The 16,635-nt window shown below is 35.8% G+C and overlaps 1 non-coding gene and 1 pseudogene across 1 annotated transcript; both read left to right on the top strand.

Annotated features, from left to right (window-relative positions):
• The first annotated feature begins 697 nt into the window (after positions 1-697).
• Positions 698-804, top strand: LOC116139617. Its single transcript, XR_004129492.1, has one exon. It is a non-coding gene; the product is annotated as a small nucleolar RNA R71 (small nucleolar RNA).
• A 10,168-nt stretch (positions 805-10,972) lies between these two features.
• On the top strand, positions 10,973-16,187 carry LOC116139616 (annotated as a pseudogene).
• The last annotated feature ends 448 nt before the right edge of the window (positions 16,188-16,635 follow it).

Here is a 16,635-nt window from a genome sequence, read left to right as displayed (position 1 = left end):
CTTCTCTGTATCGCTCGGAAAAACTCCTTGAATGCTTCCTGCTAATATGTTATGAATTTACCCAATTTGAGTCTCAAGGTTTCTAATAGAGGCTGATTGATTTTAGGCAAGGATTTCAGTCTTCTCAAACCTCTTGCTTGTCTCTTCAATGAACTTGGTAAGCACATTCTCCAAGTTAGATTTCGGCTCTTGAGTTTGAAAAACAGGAGGTTGTTTTTGCTCATTGTTGTTGCTCCATGAGAAGTTCAGATGTTTCTACCATGATAGATTGTAAGTATTTGAGTACAAATTTCCTTGCCCTCTTTGGAAGTTATTCACATAATTTACTTGTTCAAGTGAGGCAAATGGACTCCCTTCTTGACAATCTCTTGATGAGTGATTACTTGCACAAAATTCACAAGTTAGAGGAGAAGAATCAATTGCATTTATCTTTAGAACAGTACCTAGTTGCTTTTGAATGGTTGAAAGTTGAGCAGCCAATACGGTATAACCGTCAACTTCGTGCACTCCCTCTGATTTCCTTATTGACGTTCTCTCTGAAGTCCTCATATAGTTATCGTTCGCCATCACTTCAATCAGATTGTATGCTTTCTTTGGTGTTTTATTGTTCAAGGCTCCTCCACTTGCAGCATCTATCATGGCTTGAATAGTTGGCAGCAACCCTTGGTAGAACGTTTGCACTTTTGACCAGATTAGTAAACCATGGTGAAGGCGCCTTCGTAAGAGATCCTTATACCTTTCCCATGCTTCATACAATGACTCCAAGTCTTGTTGGTAGAAATTGGTAATCTCACTTCTTAACTTGGCAGACTTGGCAGGTGGAAAACATTTAGTGAGGAACGCTTGAGCTAACTCATTCCATGTCGTGACGCTTCCAGATGGTAGAGAAATTAACCAAGCCTTAGCTTTATCCAGAAGAGAGAATGGGAAAAGCCTTAGCCTAATTGCATCATCGGACACTCCATCATGCCTGAATGTGTCGCATAACTCTAGAAAATTGGTGATATGCATGTTGGGATCATCATTAGGCAACCCAACGAATTGGACCGACGAATCATTTGAACAATTGCTGGCTTGATCTCAAAATTATTTGCTTGAACTGGTGGTCTCCTGATGCTAAAATAGCACCCATCAACAGTAGGACTGAAGTAGTCCTTCAATGCTCTTTGACTCGCTACTGCTCCACCCATTGCATTTCCTCCTATGATATCGTCATCCTTATTCTCTTAATTTTCCATATTGGGATTTATAATGCCCGTGTTAGCCATTGATTTTTCTAAGTTCGCTTGCCTCTTTTCTTTCCTCAACTGTTTAGCCATTCTCTCGATCTCAGAATCTAATGGATTAAGATCACCACCACTTTTTGAACGTAAGCTCTCCAAGTTCTAGCTAAAAGAAACAAACAAAACAAAAATAAAAATTAATTTCTAAGCAAAAATAAAACACATCAAATTTGCAACTAAATATTTCGTATTGATATTGGTAAAACAAAATAGTTCCCCGGCAACGGCGCCAAAAACTTGACAAGTTATTCGCAAGTGTACGAAATCGTGCAAGTAAGAAAGCTCGAGTAAACAAGTGTCTAATCCCAAGGGAACTACCTACCAAGTACCAAACTAGTCTATTTTGTTACTATTTGATGAAACAGAATTTTAAGAATGAGTTTAATGAAAAAGATAACAAACTAAAAACTAAACAAAAGCAGAATTTTATGAACAATTTGGTAAACAGATCAATATGACTAAACCTAGGGCATAGATTTCACACCAATTTAATCCTATGCATTGACAATTATTGCTAACCTAATAAAGCTTATTCTAAAGGCCAAACTCTATGATATTTCACTAACTTTCTGTCGAACAATTAGTGAATTAACACTTAAGCAACAACCCAAAATATCTCTAAGTTAGATTTAGAAGCTAAGAGATCATTAGGTTCTATGGAATTTACCAGAGCCTCATAAATCGCAGTAACCTATCTCTAGCGTTCGCTCAATCTATGATTTTATTACCTTAGACAAATCAGGTTTCATCTCTCGATCTCAACCCAACCCATGATATTATTCAACTCTCAAATCCATAAGAATTGAAAACATTACACACAATAATAAAACTTAGAACTAATGCTTAATTAAAAATCAATAGCAATAACGTCAACACATATTCATAAATTGGGCTACATCTTTAGCCCTAGAAAAGGGATTTAGTTCATAATTGTAGTAATAAAAACAACCATTGTATTCAATAACATGAGTTCAAGAAAGAAAAATATAAAAACTTCTCTAATTGGTGAACGAGAACTGCAAGAATTCCGATCTCTGAAATAGTAGTCGTCCTATTCTCCTTCTCTAATTTCCCAAAAACTACTTAAAGACTCTTATTTATAGTGCTAGGGTTTGGAGGCTACTTAGGAAAGAATTAAATGCCTTCACCCATTCAGATTCGGACTAGGAGCATGTAATAACCTAAACAGGCCCATGACCCATCGCTGTGGCAATAAGAAACGGTCGCTGTAGTGATTGTTCTTTCTGTCCCAGAAGTCTGTGATCTTCAGAATTTGGTGAAGTAATCAGCACAAATTTTTTAGCTCTCTGAATAATCTTTCCAACGCCACAAGAATCATTGAATTCCAATTTCTATAGCTCAGGTTATGATTGAAACATTGAAGCATGCTCATCTTGAAGGATTTTCAGATTTTACGTTGTATCTTCGACGCGTCACAACTTTCTCGTTTCAACTCCGATTCTTGTACCTTTTGTTCCTACTTGTCACGAATTCCATCGACATCATTATTTTTCCTTCAAATATCGGTTTGAACCTGAAAATACTCAAAATACACCTGTGATCCGGTAAAAGATATTTATGAAATAATTAATTCAAATTCCACAAATTAAACACATTTTTCCACAAATAATCCAATTAAATCACTAACCAAATATATACATTTGAGCTCTTATCACATCTTCACTGTCTTACTAAGGGAAATCAAGCTTTATGGTTCTTGGAGTGAAATTCATGCTAGAGCTTCCTCCCTTGGAAGAACATCCACCCATTTTAACACCAAAACCTTCACTGGTTTCATTGAAGTTCTTGCCACATAATTGTTGGCTCATCTTCTCCATTTGCTCAGTAACATGTTTGAGAAGATCATTTTGTCCATCAAAGAGAGATTTAAGGCCCTCCCCTCAAGCTTCTTCACCTATTCTTGCAAATCCAAAGCCTTGTGATGAGAATGCAAAATGTTATATTTACTCCCCTTAATGTCTAGTCTTTTATACTTAATTTTTGCCTAAAATATACTCATTATTATTCTATTTTAATTTAGGATGCAAATGGAGGCGTTAAATGCAAAACGGAACTAATTAGGTGATTTTAGATAGTTTCGACATTGCTTCATAATCTAGGCATAACTCTCTCATCCGAGCTCCGATTGAGATGATTAAAATGTTGTGGAGCTCTAAGAAAGAGATCTACAACTTTTATGTTTTGAGTATTGAGAGATACTCGCTGTATCAAGGTTGTAATTGGGCTTGAAGTTGAACACCTGCATTGCTGACATTCCGGAACATTCCGCCTGGTCATGCAATTGGAAGATTTGAAGACCTGTTGCACACAAGTTATAGTTGGACCCACCACTTTCCTATTTTATTTTAGGACTTTATTTTATTTTCAATTAATCAGAATCAGATTAGGATAAATGTTATTTTAAGATATTAGAATATTTTTTTAGGAGATTTAGTAGAATTTAAATACGTGAATTGGATTTGGTTAAGGGGAGAGATTGGACCAATATGAGGGGACGCCTCTCTTTCCTCTCTTCTGTAATTTTCTCTTTGGAGTTTTGATTATGGCCATGAGTGGCTAAAACTTTCATAACTTGGTTGAAGGAAATGGAAGCCTTGGAATCAATAAAACTGTGAGATCTAAGCTGTTTTTAGTATTCAATTTGTGTTTTGAGTATTGAATGTTATTCTATGCCTATTTTCATGATTGTTTCAATTAATTACTACGAGGCCTACTTGTTTATTATTTGTTGCAATCTATCGCTAAATTAGATTTCAAATCTGTAATTGTTTGATCCCTCTAATTCATGAGCAACTAAGGGTTAAGAATTTGCTGCATCAGGAATTGTTAAATCTTAGGAAGAACACTCGATTGAATTAAATACAACCGCTTGTGTTTGTGTTGTTCAACTTCATCGATCTCTCTAGATCTTAAGGCTGCCACTAGATTAAACCTTTAGCGCTTGTCTAGGGTTGCTTGGTAGTAAGATTAATTAGATCGCTTGTTTCCTAATTAATTGCAACTAAGGAGAGATAGGAAAATAGTTCCAACGGTGAATATTCGAAGTATGAATTGACTTATATTTGCATCGATGATCAGTTGTAAAATTCCGATGGTGGATGTTGACTTAGACCAAGGTTTGTTATTTTGATTGATTTCGATAATTCTGAATTGTCTGTTTTCGTTTTACTCAAACACCCCCCCCCCTTCCCGGCCTTGTTCACGTAACATAAAACTCGGTTAGACACTCTCCGTGGGAACGATCCTTACTCACACTACTACATGTGTTTTTAGGTTTTAATTTTGGTTGTTTGCGACAGCACACCAGATTTTGGCGCTATTGCCGGGGAGTGATTCTAGTTGATTTTTTTCGTTTTTGTTATTCTTGTCATTTTTATTTTGTTCTTGTCATTTTTTTTTAAAAAAAAAAAAATCTGAACAGTAGTACTGTGCATGAACAATATACTATTCATAAGGAAAATTTTGGTTGAATTAGGAGAACTGCGAGTACCTGTTTCGAAGAAAATGAAATTTTGCACTGGACTGGATTTTAGGATTCACTAGCCCTACCCTCTCAAGGCCAAAAAACAACGTTTTGATAGGGTTTTTGGCATTTTTGTGTTTTTGTCATAAAAAAAAAAAAAATTATTTAATTTTTTTTTTCTGGTTGGATTTCATTATTTGTCATTTATTTCTTTTATGAGTTTCTGTGTTTTATGACCAGGTCCTTTCATCTTGGTGATTTAACATTCAACCTAGAAATAGAGAGCACTTTGCACAGGCTAAGGAGGGAAGCTTGGAGAAATTCTGAGGAAAACAATTTGGCTTTTGATTCCTAATTTGCTAGCAACTCTGATTTAGAAGAGGAGGACATCATGGTTGGAAATCGAACTTTGAAAGAGCTTGCTGCTCCTGATTTGAATCAAACACTTTATGCATAACGTTTCATGTTTTAGATGCTGCTACTACTTTTGAATTAAAATCTGGAGTAATACATCTCTTGCCCACTTTTCATGGTCTTCCAGGTGAAGATCCTCACAAGCATTTAAAGGAGTTTCATGTGGTTTGCACGAGTATGAAACCTACGGGGGTGACTAAAGAGCAAATTAAATTAAGAGCCTTCCCGTTTTCTTTGAAGGATTCGGCTAAGGATTGGCTCTATTATCTATCCTCCGGGAGTATTACCATATGGAATGAGATGAAGAGGTTATTTTTGGAGAAATATTTCCCAGCTTCGAGGGCGGCCAACATTCGAAAAGAAATTTGTGGTGTAAGGCAGCACAACGGAGAGTCCCTACACGAATATTGGGAACGTTTTAAGAAATTATGTGCAAGCTGCACCCATCATCAGATTAGTGAGCAGCTACTTGTCCAGTACTTCTATGAGGGTCTTCTATACACTGATAGGAGCATGATTGATGCTACTAGTGGAGGAGCTTTGGTGGATAAAACTCTCGAGGCCGCGAGAAACTTGATTGCAAATATGGCGGCCAATTCTCAACAATTTGGCACTAGGCTTGACCTTCCTGCTATGCGTGATAATGAGGTAAATATTTCCTCCCTTGAATAGTAAATCTCGAGTCTAGCTTCTCTTATTCATCAAATGGTTATAGGTAATATGCAAACGGTGAAGGCTTGTGGGATTTGTTCGGTAGTATGGCATCCAACTGATATGTGCCCAACTCTTCAAGAGGAGCCCATTGACTAAGTGAATGCAGCAGGTGGTTTTCCTGGACAAGCACAAAGGAAGTATGATCCTTATTCGGGCACATATAACTCGAGATGGAGGGATCACCACAATCTTAACTATGGGAATCCACAAGTGAATCAACCCGTGACTCAAAACCGTCCAAGTTACCAGCAATATAAGTAGCCATACCCCCCTAGACAACAACCGGGCCAACCTTCTGATTCTGGTATGTCTTTATAAGATATTGTTAAGTCTCTTGCCACTAATACTTTGCAATTTCAACAGAAGATGAGAGCCAGTGTTCAAAGTTTGGAGAATTAGATGGGCCAGATGGCAATCGCAATAAATAGACTGGAGGAGCAAAGTTCGGGGAAATTACCTTCTCAAACGGTGGTAAATCAAAGAGAAAATGTAAGTGCTATCGTCTTAAGAAGTGGTAAAGAGGTTAAGATTCCAATAAAGGCAGCCTTTGCATCGTTGAAGGAAGAAAAATAGAAAAACGTCATTGTAGACAGGAACGTTCCCAACGACGATGGTGTTCCTAAGCGTAAGTTTCTGCCTCTTTCTGATTATAAACCAGTACCCCCTTTTCCTCAAGCTTTAGCAGAATCTAGAAAGGATAAGCAAAACAGAGATTTTATGAGACTTTTTGTAGATGCGAGGTAAATATTCCACTTTTAGATGCTATTAAACAAGTACCTCATTATGCTAAATTCTTGAAAGAATTGTGTACAATTAAGAGGAAATGGAAACTTAAAGGGTGTGAAAAGGTGAGAGTAGGAGAGAATGTTTTTTGCAGTTATTCAGAGAAAACTCCCAGTAAAGTGCAAAGATCGAGGTATGTTTACTATCCCTTGTATAATAGGTAACACTATGTTTGAGAAGGCCATGATAGATTTAAGAGCTTCTATTAATGTCATGCCATACTCTATATATGCTTCTTTGAAACTTGGACCTTTGAATAAAACTGGTGTTGTGATTCAATTAGCAGATAAATCTAATGCCTATCCTAAGGGTGTACTTGAGGATATTCTGGTACAAGTTAATGATTTAGTTTTCCCTATTGATTTTTATGTGCTTGATATGGAAAATGGTGATAAATCTGCTTCTATTTTGTTAGGAAGATCCTTCTTAAAGACATCCAAGACTAAGATAGATGTTCACAGTGGCATACTTACCATGGAATTTGATGGTGAAATTGTTAAGTTTAATATTTATGATGCCATGAATTATCCTGATGATGATGATAATCCTGTTTATTCTATTGATGTGATTGATTCTTTAGCACAGGAAGTTTTTGAACTTGATGAAAAAGATGGATTGGAAGTTGCCATTAGTAAGCATCTTGAGGAAAAGAATGAGGAGTTAGCCTTGAGTACTGATTTGCAGGAAATGGTTGCAGCATTGAATGATTCTCCAAAGTTACAGCAGTCAGGTAACGTTCCTCAAATTGCATTACTAATTTCTAACGAGAGGCCTTTACCCTCTGTTTCGCAGGCCCCCATTCCAGATTTGAAGCCTCTTCCTAGTTACCTCAAGTACGTGTTCCTTGGAGGTGGAAGAACGTTACCGATGATCATCTCCAATAAACTCAGTGCATCGCAAGAAGAAAAGCCTTGAGTCAAGGCAACGACAATAAACAAAGGCGCTGCTTGGGAGGCAACCCAAGGGGAGTTTGTTTTCTTATTCTCGCATTTTAATTTTGGTTATTTTTGCCTTTTCTTTGCATTTCATCTTACATTGGAGACAATGTCAGTTTTAAGTGTGGGGGAGGGGATTTAGGTTGTGTTTTAATTTGTTAAAAAAAAAAAAAATAGTTTTTGTTTTTAGGAAGGTTTATGCTTTAAGTCATGTCTTTGAATGTCTAGTGATGCATGAAATAGTAACTTGACTTTGTTATTGACCATATTCCTTAACTTACGATGTTAGCAATATTTCATAAAATAAAGTTAATCAGATTTGAATCTTTGTAGTTTGAAACAATATGTCTTGAGAAGTTGTGTGAACTTGGTGACGAAGCATGATTGAGGAGTGTATAACAACCCTTAGAAAAGAAAAAAAAAAAAAAAAAAGGTATGTGGTGAGTCGAGATGGAGCGTAAAACGTACTCACTCATAAACACAACCATGAAATGAGATGGAGTATAAAATGCACTCATTCTTTTTAAAAAAAAAAAAATCCCTAGTTTGCTACCCAGTTTGTAGTAGTAAAGAGAAACAGTTGAGGAAAAGTTGAGAGTGGAGTTGTGCATGAATTGGTTGTAATTAGATTCCTTGTTTGCATTGACTAATTGAGAGTAATTGTGAAAAATGATGAAGAGAGATGAATGTCATTAACTCTACTTTATTTTATTTTGTTGCTTCCTAAGTTAGGTATGAATATGCATGGATTAAATATTGTTGCTTATGCATCATGAGGGTGTTCTGGATATGACTTGAGTGCCGTGCTTGTTTGAATTAGTTTGCCTGAGGACGTACAAAAGCTAAGTGTGGGGGAATTTGATGAGAATGCAAAATGTCATATTTACCCCCCTTAATGTCTAGTCTTTTATACTTATTTTTTGCCTAAAATGTACTCATTATTATTCTATTTTAATTTAGGATGCAAATGGAGGCGTTAAATGAAAAACGGAACTAATTAGGTGATTTCAGACAGTTTCCACATTGCTTCGTAATCTGGGCATAACTGTCTCATTCGAGCTCCGATTGAGATGATTCAAAATTATGTGGAACACTAAGAAAGATATCTAAAACTTTTATGTTTTGAGTTTTGAGAGATACTTGCTGCATCAAGGTTGTAATCGGGCTTGAAGTTGACGCACCTGCACTGCTGACGTTCTGGAACATTCCGCCTTGTCATGCAATTCAAATAGGCAGTTTGTTATTGGAAGATTTGAAGACTTGTTGCACACAAGTTACAGCTGGACCCACCACTTTCCTATTTTATTTTAGGACTTTATTTTACTTTCAATTAATCAGAATCAGATTAGGATAAATGTTATTTTAGGATATTAGAATATTTTTTTAGGAGATTTAGAAGAATTCAAATACTTGAATTGGGTTTGGTTAAGGGGAGAGATTAGACCAGTATGGGGGGACACCTCTCTTTCCTCTCTTCTGTAATTTTCTCTTTGGAGTTTTTATTATGGCTATGAGTGGCTAAAACTTTCATAACTTGGTCGAAGGAAACGGAAACCTTGGAATCAATAAAACTGTGAGATCTAATCTGTTTTTAGTATTCAATTTGTGTTTTGAGTATTGAATGTTCTTCTATGCCTATTTTCATGATTGTTTCAATTAATTACTAGGAGGCCTACTAGTTTATTGTTTGTTGCAATCTATCGCTGAATTAGATATCAAATCTGTAATTGTTTGATCCCTCTAATTCATGAGCAACTAAGGGTTAAGAATTCGCTGCATCAGGAATTGTTAAATCTTAAGAAGAACACTCGATTGAATTAAATACAACCGCTTGTGTTTGTGTTGTTCAACTTCATCGATCTCTCTAGATCTTAAGGCTGCCACTAGATTAAACCTTTAGCACTTGTCTAGGGTTGTTTAGTAGTAAGATTAATTAGATCGCTTGTTTCCTAATTAATTGGAACTAAGGAGAGATAGGAAAATAGTTCCAACGGTGAATATTCGAAGTATGAATTGACTTATATTTGCATCGATGATCAATTGTAAAATTCCGATGGTGGATGTTGACTTAGACCAAGGTTTGTTATTTTGATTGATTTCGATAATTCTGAATTGTCTGTTTTCGTTTTACTCAAACCCCCCCCCCCCCCCCCTCCCGGCCTTGTTCACGTAACATAAAACTCGGTTAGACACTCTCCGTGGGAACGATCCTTACTCACACTACTACATGTGTTTTTAGGTTTTAATTTTGGTTGCTTGCGACAGCACACCACCTAGCTTTGATACCAAAGATGATACACTCACTTTTGCTAAATAAACAATTAAGAAAGAAATAGGTTTCTTGACACTTCGAGGGGTCAAGGCCTCCCAATACAATAGTAAGTTGTAGATTTTCTGATATTCGATGCCTTTATTCCATGATAAAAGATTATTTAAATACAAGCTAAAAACCAAACTAACTAAGCAAAAATAGGAAATAATGCTAACAACTGAAACGTAAACTTAAACAAGAAAAGCTAAAAATGAAGGAATTAATTCCATGTTCAAAATAAAAAGACGTGATCAATGTGGACTTAGTATTTTGATAAGTTTCCATGTAACAGCCAATAACTATCCATTTTCGTAAATATTACTGTAAGTAATTGTTACTTTTTCATGAACTCTCTCCTATTCAACCTAAAAATCAAATTTAAAAGAACAAATATAATTTGTAGTTAGTGCAAATATTTCTACACCCCGTGTAGGAAGGGTTGGTGAAATCAACTTTCCCAGAAGGCGTGTAACTGACTTGGAATGTATTGAGAAGATTAGACTAGTAAGTGAGATAGTATCTCTTACTGCAATATTCTTTTTTCAACCTTCTTAATGATCAATTTCAGAATTAGAACATAACATTGGGGGAATTTTTAATTCAAATTACAAAGTAAACTCTACAAATGCTAACAAAATTGACTTTAAAATTGATTTCTCGCAATATAGTTTGGCTTATTTAGATATATTTAACAAGTCCGTGTATGTTAAGAAATGATCAATGTTTTTAAGCTGTATGGACATTTTTTTTTTTTTTTTTTTAAGAAATGAAAAACCCGAAAGATATAAATGTTGACATAATAGTGGCAGACGATTGCGAAAAAAGGAAGAAAAGAGCAAAAGACAAGTCACCGTATACCAACTTGTTGCTTGTTAGTATATAATGAATGGTTGTGAACTTATGATGGGTTTTGAGGAGTCCAATATATCTTTTGATAGACTTGACTTGGGAGACTTCCAGTTCCGTAGATATTATAATTATGGATTCTAGGGTCATCTTAATTCAGCACCAGATTCACCAATCTTTCTAAAGTTAATTCATACAGAACATGGAGATTCAATTTTCTTTCAATGCATCTATTATCTTGTTCTTCTACTTATTTGCATCTTTTACAGCTACGGCTCAATGAAGATAGTCAAATATAAGCCTAGGATCTTTTCTTAAACCACAAACTCCTCATAACTGTCTGGTTCTGGTCTCTACGCCTTTGGATTTTATTGGCAAGGCAATGGCTATGCGATTGGAATTTTACTTGTAGGAATTCCTGAGAAAACTGTTGTCTAGACAGCAAGACGTGATGATTCTCTAGTCCCCAGTAATGTTACTTTGCTATTGAATTCTGAAGGCAGGCTTGTCTTGCAATCAACACAAGGCCAAGATACAAATATCGTTGTCTGGCCCTGGCCCTGGCTCTTCTACTTCTATGCTTGACTCTGCAAATTTTGAGCTCTATAGCTCTGATAAGGAAATAATATGGCAGAGTTTTAATTACCCAACTGACACTCTTTTGTCCACTCAACGTCTTCTCGCAGAGCAGAAGTTGTTTTCAAGTATTTGAAAAACTGACCATTCCACAGGGAAATTCCGTCTTAAGATGCAACATGATGGAAACCTCGTGCAGTATCCAACGGATACTTCAGACACATCTGCATACTCTTATTGGTCATCTGCTGCAAATGGGTGGGGCGCTAATGTCACACTAATGTGGATGGCTGTCTCTGCCTATTTAATTTAAGCAACTTCAACACAGAGAATTTAACAGAAGGGTATAATGCAACGAGAGGAATAATCTATTTGATGAAACTTGATTCGGATGGGATACTAAGCTTGTATTTATACAATACCATACAAGATCGTGCATCGACAGTTATCTAGGAATCTTCGAAAAATAAGTGTGACCCTAAGGGGGTGTGTGGCTCTAATAGCTTTTGTGTTTTAAATGATCAGAAACCTAAATGTAAATGTCTTCTAGGATATTCCTTTGTTAATCAAGGCAATTGGACATCTGAGTGTGAAAGAAATTTCACCGCAGAGAGTTGCAGCCAAAAGAATGGATCTGTCAAATACATGATTCAACCATTGGAGAATAGTAGCACGGAAGATGTTCCATATTTTGTTTTATCGAAAACAACCAAAGAAGACTGTCAACAAGCATGATTGGTGGACTGCAATTGTGAGGCAGCGCTATTCTGCAGCGATGATCGTGAGTGACACGACCCGTCCCGACCTTCCTCATCCCATAGGATCCAGGCGCTCCTACAAGACTCGGATGACGGAGACGTGCTGTGTGGGGAAAACTGAGAAAAACCTGAAATCCTGTTTTTCTGAATATACTATGCATAGATAATCCATACGAAAATGTAATTAGAAATACAAGTATGAGTAGGTACATAAACATAATTAGGAAGTTTGGAAAAACATAAATGCATAATCCATGAAAAATCTAGAAACAAAATATCAAGTCTTGTGTAATTACGGCAAAAACATAAGACTATTACAGAAAACAGAAGTCCATTTTTGGAATATAAGCCATAATACACACATAAGAAGACGTCGACACATGGCACAACCTCGAGCGGTGACTTGCTGCTTAGCACGATCTTCCTGTGGACCTGGGGGGAGGAAAACATTTTTGAAAAGAGGTGAACTGAAATACTCAGTGAGTGGGGGAAAAATGGATGTTTGCACAGCATTCGTCAAACAAAAGTTATAGCATGCAATGGTTCTTCTGAAATATTGAAAACAACATAATTCTATGAACATGCTATGGTGGCAACTAATCATTCATGTACGCATGCATAACTCATTTCTAATTGTTCTAAGTATTGTAATCTGATCAACTAAACTAAAAACAATTTCTGAATCCTAGCTCATCACTATATGCTGAAAACTCTTTTATGAGAACTTAAAGAATAGTTGTAAATGCTTATGCTTCTAAAGACAATGTTTTCTATAAATCATGCTACAAACATCGAATGTTTCATATAACTAATGCAAATTATCCATAACTGTTCTGATACTGAAAATTGAAACTATTAACTGATACTGAAAACTGCAGGTTGGTATCTGAAAACTTTAAACTGATATCTTGTTCCGAAACAGTAAACTGATATCGAAGGTTCTCACCACAACTAATACCCTAGGGAAAAATCTCGATACCTAGTGGGCGTCCCACACACAGACAAAGCTAGGAAAAACATCTCAATACCCGGTAAGATCTATCATCGCGCGGGTAGAGCCTAAAGAAATCCATCTCAATATTTGGTGGACAAACTCAACGCCCAGGCAAAGCACTATATATCTCAATACGCATGCGCAGAGCCTAAAGACCGAATATCTCAATACCCAGCAAATCCTACATTACATGGGCAGAGCCTGAAACTAGGGGATGCGTACTTCGTAGGGTGGATGTAGCACCATAACTATCTCATGCATAATCTCAAGTAACATGTAAGTCAAGAGCATACTATATAAGTGCTTATAAATCATGCATATATGACATAATATTCAAAAAAATCACATAAAAGGGTGAAATAGTAATTTTTTTAAACATGATTCAAAAACTGACGGTTTAGCCTAGATCTAGAATTTCTTCAACAACCCATCACAATGGCACGTTCGATGCCACTCTTGTGCAGGTATCACTTTCATATTATAGAACTCTCAAATTTTTTTTGACAAGATTCACATGCTGCACATTACCCCAAGCATATATATATATAAAGAAAACATTAATCCCCATGAATGTCATACAATCACCAAATGAGAAGTACTTTCTTTGACTCCCAAGACTCACAATTTCATACTTCCTATAAAATATTACTCAATACTGAATACACTTCCACCCAAGTTGCTTTAAATTCGAGAATTTGAAAACACAAAACAACATATTTTCTCAACAACATTCTAGCCACAATCACATGCATAAATCGACCAAAAATACAGCCATAAACACATATGAATCCAACCACCATTACATGCATAAATTGGCCAAAAATGTAGTCCACAAAACGCATGTAATCCCAACCTCCATTTGCTTTAATCGGCCAAAAATGTAGCCAGCAAACCTCACAATTGAAAACCCAAATAAATCATGAATAGAAGCCACATGCAACAAAATAAACCACCTCCATTTCATGTTCACTTCGCCTACTTCTTTATATGCATTCGGTCATAGTAAAGCAACCCCATAACCATAAATTTTCATATAAACAACCAAATTTCAAAACATAGAACAATCAGACAAAGAAATATACCCAGCCAAACACCATACAACAAATTTTAAACCCAAATTCAACATGCAGATGCTTACAAAAAGATTCCAGCAGCCAAACACAACCAACACCTCTTACAAGAATTTTTACCATCATTTAATTCCATGTGAACAGTACATAAATATACATGTAACATGCAGCATGTAATCACACACTTTAGAACCAAATCTAGTGCAAAATCATCCAACAATTAATTCAGCCGAAACATGTAAAGTGGGATTTAGCAAATATCACAATTAACTAACAATTTTTGCACCAAACATTTTAATATAAATTCATCACCTGACATGCAAATGAAATTGAGTTTTTAAAGCAAATATTTGGAAATCCACTCACAAAAATTTCAGCTCAACCCAAAATGCCCAGCTGCCTCAAGCATCATCCCTCTCTTCTCCACCTAACAACCCAATTTGAAAAAATTGAATTAGAATTACATAAATCGAAGAAAATGGTGAGATGACTCACTCTAAAAACTACATGCATGATAAATTTCTGCAAAAATTCGTGTGATCTCCATTCATGTTTACTTGGCCGATACTCACCTCACTTTCTTTCCCTCGTTTCCTTGCTTCTCTCTCTCTTCTTTTCCTTCTCTCAACTTTTTTCTTCATTTGGACGAGCAGCCAAAATTTATATAGAACAATTTTTTTTTTCACAACAGCCCCCAAATTCTCTTAATTCTATATAACTGTGCCACATCATCTTTTCCTTGTAAAAACCTCCAGATTTGTGCCCTTACTGTTGAAAACCAAACTTTAGAATTTGACAGAAAAGTCCCTTCTTATAAAAAAACCCAAAGAGGATATATATAAAAATAGAATGGGGTTTTACAATGAGTGCAGTATGCAAAGATTTCCTTTGAGATTGGGGTGAAGAGATATGAGAGTGGTTCAAATAGCATTGCTTTCATCAAGGTCAGAATTATATCCCCGAATAATGACACTGTTCCGAAAGAAGGCAAGAAAAACCCCCAAACAGGTCTGGTAATTGTAATAAGTTGTGTATTTGTTGCTTTTATAGTGGTTATTTTAGCAACTTTCGAGATTGTCATCCGTAGATATCATGTCTGGTCATATAAAAAAATTCAAGGAAATGGTAACTTCAGATTTTTTGAGGATATAGCTCCCATATCATTTACTTTTACAGAGATTGAAAAACTAACAGAAGGTTTTAAGGAAGAGATTGGCAGAGGATCTTGAGGAACAGTTTGCAAAGGGACTATGTTGAATTCCCAAAAGTTTGTAGCTGTCAAGAAATTAGAGAAGGTGTTAGCTGAAGGGGAAAAAGAGTTTCTAACTGAGATTAAAGTTGTTGGGAGAACCTACCATAGGAACTTAGTTCGTCTACTTGGTTATTGTCTTGAGGGAGTCAACAAGGTCTTAGTATATGATTACATGAGCAATGGTTCTTTGGCTGAGCTTCTCTTCACACCTGAAAAACAACCTAATTGGGTTGAAAGAATAGGCATTGTTCATGAGTGTGAGACTGAAGTCATCCACTGTGATATAAAGCCTCAAAACATATTCATGGATGATAATAGGTGTACAAAAATTTCTAACTTTGGATTAGCAAAGTTGTTGAAGTCAGATCAAACAAACACTTTTACCAAAATTAGAGGAACAAGGGGATATGTTGCACCAGAGTGGCATTGAAATTTGCTAATAACTGTTAAAGTAGATGTTTACAGTTTTGGAGTTGTACTACTGGAGATCATATGCTGTCGTAAAAGTATGGACCAAAATCTTCAGAGGATAAAATTATTCTTGAAGATTGGGTATACTAATGTTTTGAGTCTGGTGAGTTGAGTTAGCTAGTAGGCAATGAAGAGGTTGAACTAAAACAATTTTTGAGGATTACTAAAGTTGAACTTTGGTGCATTCTTGATTGGCCATTGCTTCGCCCTTCGATGAAGAAAGTTTACACATGTTAGAAGGGACTGTTGATATCCCAGTACCTCTTAATCCTGCTTCTTATCTTACTTGCATCTAACTCATTTTTGTGTATTTCAATGTCTTTAGCCCCTATTATGCATTAAAATAGAATATAAAATGTAACTCATTCTATGAGTATAAGTTGAATTTAGTTTATTTTTGTGTTCTCTTCACTTTCATGTAATAATATATTATTACATAATGTTAACAAATGATCTTTTAACATGTAGCAAACCAATTAAAAATAAGGTTAATTAGCAAGACTCGTCTCAATTTTTCATGCGTAGATAGTGGATTACTATCTTGCAAGCCAATAATATGATTCTATGTGTCATATATAAATTAACTTGTGGTATCATAGATTTACTGTTTAGATATTAATCACCTATCTAATTAACTTGATTATGTCAACTTATAATGGACACTCATAACTACTAAACTGTTGAATTTATACATTTTCTCCTCCTTGTTAATATATTTATTATTTCAATATACCAACCAGGTTG

The sequence above is a fragment of the Pistacia vera genome, unplaced genomic scaffold, assembly GCF_008641045.1.
Source record: "Pistacia vera cultivar Batoury unplaced genomic scaffold, PisVer_v2 Contig355, whole genome shotgun sequence".
NCBI lineage: Eukaryota > Viridiplantae > Streptophyta > Magnoliopsida > Sapindales > Anacardiaceae > Pistacia > Pistacia vera.
Note: the sequence above shows the minus strand (reverse complement) of the source record. Positions and strands in the feature narration are given on the sequence as shown.